The sequence below is a fragment of the Oncorhynchus tshawytscha genome, unplaced genomic scaffold, assembly GCF_018296145.1.
Source record: "Oncorhynchus tshawytscha isolate Ot180627B unplaced genomic scaffold, Otsh_v2.0 Un_scaffold_19404_pilon_pilon, whole genome shotgun sequence".
Classification (NCBI taxonomy): Eukaryota; Metazoa; Chordata; class Actinopteri; order Salmoniformes; family Salmonidae; genus Oncorhynchus; species Oncorhynchus tshawytscha.
In genome coordinates this window covers 58,715-61,673 of record NW_024608670.1, presented here as the reverse complement: position 1 = coordinate 61,673, position 2,959 = coordinate 58,715, and positions in this window count along the sequence as shown.

Below are 2,959 nucleotides of genomic sequence, written 5' to 3'. Positions count from 1 at the left end.
ATAGAAAGCCCCTTGGTAATAACCAGGTCCAATAGAAAGCCCCTTGGTAATAACCAGGTCCCCCTTGGTTATAGTCCAAGAAAGCCCCTTGGTAATAACCAGGTCCAATAGAAAGCCCCTTGGTAGAGAAAGCCCCTTGGTAATAACCAGGTCCCCCCTTGGTAATAACCAGGTCCAATAGAAAGCCCCTTGGTAAAGCCCCTTGGTAATAACCAGGTCAGAAAGCCCCTTGGTAATAGAAAAGCCCCTTGGTAATAACCAGGTCCAAAAGCCCCTTGGTAGAAAGCCCCTTGGTAATAACCAGGTCAATATAGAAAGCCCCTTGGTAATAACCAGGTCCAATAGAAAGCCCCTTGGTAATAACCAGGTCCAATAGAAAGCCCCTTGGTAATAACCAGGTCCAATAGAAAGCCCCTTGGTAATAACCAGGTCCAATAGAAAAAGCCCCTTGGTAATAACCAGGTCCAAGAAAGCCCCTATAACCAGGTCCAATAGAAAGCCCCTTGGTAATAACCAGGTCCAATAAAATAACCAGCCCCTTGGTAATAACCAGGTCCAGGAAAGCCCCTCCAGTAATATAAAGCCCCTTGGTAATAACCAGGTAATAACCAGGTCCAATAGAAAGCCCCTTGGTAATAACCAGGTCCAATAGAAAGCCCCTTGGTAAGAAAGCCCCTTGGTAATAACCAGGTCCAGTAGAAAGCCCTTGGTAATAACCAGGTCCAATAGAAAGCCCCTTGGTAATAACCAGGTCCAATAGAAAGCCCCTTGGTAATAACCAGGTCCAAAAGCCCTAATAACCAGAAAAGCCCCTTGGTAATAACCAGGTCCAATAGAAAGCCCCTTGGTAATAACCAGGTCCAATAGAAAGCCCCTTGGTAATAACCAGGTCCAATAGAAAGCCCCTTGGTAATAACCAGGTCCAATAGAAAGCCCCTTGGTAGAAAGCCCCTTGGTAATAACCAGGTCCAAAAGCCCCTAATAACCAGAAAGCCCCTTGGTAATAACCAGGTCCAATAGAAAGCCCCTTGGTAATAACCAGGTCCAAATAACCAGGTCCAATAGAAAGCCCCTTGGTAATAACCAGGTCCAGTAGAAAGCCCCTTGGTAATAACCAGGTCCAATAGAAAGCCCCTTGGTAATAACCAGGTCCAATAGAAAGCCCCTTGGTAATAACCAGGTCCAATAGAAAGCCCCTTGGTAATAACCAGCTCCAGGCCCTTAGTAATAACCAAAAGCCCCTTGGAAACCAGCTCCAGCCCAGGTCCAATAGAAAGCCCCTTGGTAATAACCAGGTCCAATAGAAAGCCCCTTGGTAATAACCAGGTCCAATTGGTAATAACCAGGTCCAAAGCCCCTTGGTAATAACCAGGTCCAATAGAAAGCCCCTTGGTAATAACCAGGTCCAATAGAAAGCCCCTTGGTAATAACCAGGTCCAATAGAAAGCCCCTTGGTAATAACCAGGTCCAATAGAAAGCCCCTTGGTAATAACCAGGTCCAATAGAAAGCCCCTTGGTAATAACCAGGTCCAATAGAAAGCCCCTTGCCCCTTGGTAATAACCAGGTCCAATAGAAAGCCCCTTGGTAATAACCAGGTCCAATAGAAAGCCCCTTGGTAATAACCAGGTCCAATAGAAAGCCCTTGGTAATAACCAGGTCCAATAGAAAGCCCCTTGGTAATAACCAGGTCCAATAGAAAGCCCCTTGGTAATAACCAGGTCCAATAGAAAGCCCCTTGGTAATAACCAGGTCCAATAGAAAGCCCCTTGGTAATAACCATGTCCAATAGAAAGCCCCTGGGTAATAACCAGGTCCAGTAGAAAGCCCCTTGGTAATAACCAGGTCCAATAGAAAGCCCCTTGGTAATAACCAGGTCCAATAGAAAGCCCCTTGGTAATAACCAGGTCCAATAGAAAGCCCCTTGGTAATAACCAGGTCCAATAGAAAGCCCCTTGGTAATAACCAGGTCAAACCATGCTCCTTTTCAAGTCTTGCGCAACTCTCAACAGTGTTACGCAGTTCCAAGATGGCCGTACTTCTTCATTGCACAAATGAATAACCTCAACCAAATTCCAAAGACTGGTGACATCCAGTGGAAGCGGTAGGAACTGAAAAACAAGAAATATCGTTTCCCAATGAGAAGTCACTGAACAGACAGAGACCTCAAAAAAAAAAAAAAACATCTGAACGGTTAGTCCTCGGGGTTTTGTCTGCTACATAAGTTCTGTTATGCTCACAGACATGATTCAAACAGTGTTAGAAGCTTCAGAGTGTTTTCTATCCAAATCTACCAATAATATGCATATCTTATATTCTTGGCATGAGTAGCAGGAAGTTGAAATTGGGCACGCTATTTATCCAAAAGTGAAAATGCTGCCCCCTATACCTTAAGAAGTTAACAGTCTGATGGCCTTGAGATAGAAGCTGTGTTTCAATCTCTCGGTCCCAGCTTTGATGCACCTGTACTGACCTCGCCTTCTGGATGACAGCGGGGTGAACAGGCAGTGGCTCGGGTGGTTGTTGTCCTTGATGATGAAGCCACATTTCTTCAGCCTTAGGAGGTTGAAGAGGTGCTGTTAGCGCCTTCTTCACCACGCTGTCTGTGTTGGTGGTCCATTTCAGTGTGTCGTGATGTGTACGCCAAGGAACTTAAAACGTTCTACCTTCTTCACTGTTGTCCTTTCGTTTTGGTGTTTCCTGAGGTCCACAATCATCTCCTTTCTTTTTTTTGACGTTGAGTGAGAGGTTGTTTTCCTGACGCCACACTCCGAGGGCCCTCACCTCCTCTCTGTAGGCTGTCTCGTCGTTGTTGGTAATCAAGCCCACTACTGTCGTCTGCAAACTTGATGATTGAGTTGGAGGCGTGCTTGGCATGTGGTAGTTTAAGTTTGAAATCCCTGGTGCTGGGACCAACCAGGGCATCAGGATAGGAAAACTAACAGTTCATGTTGAACTGAG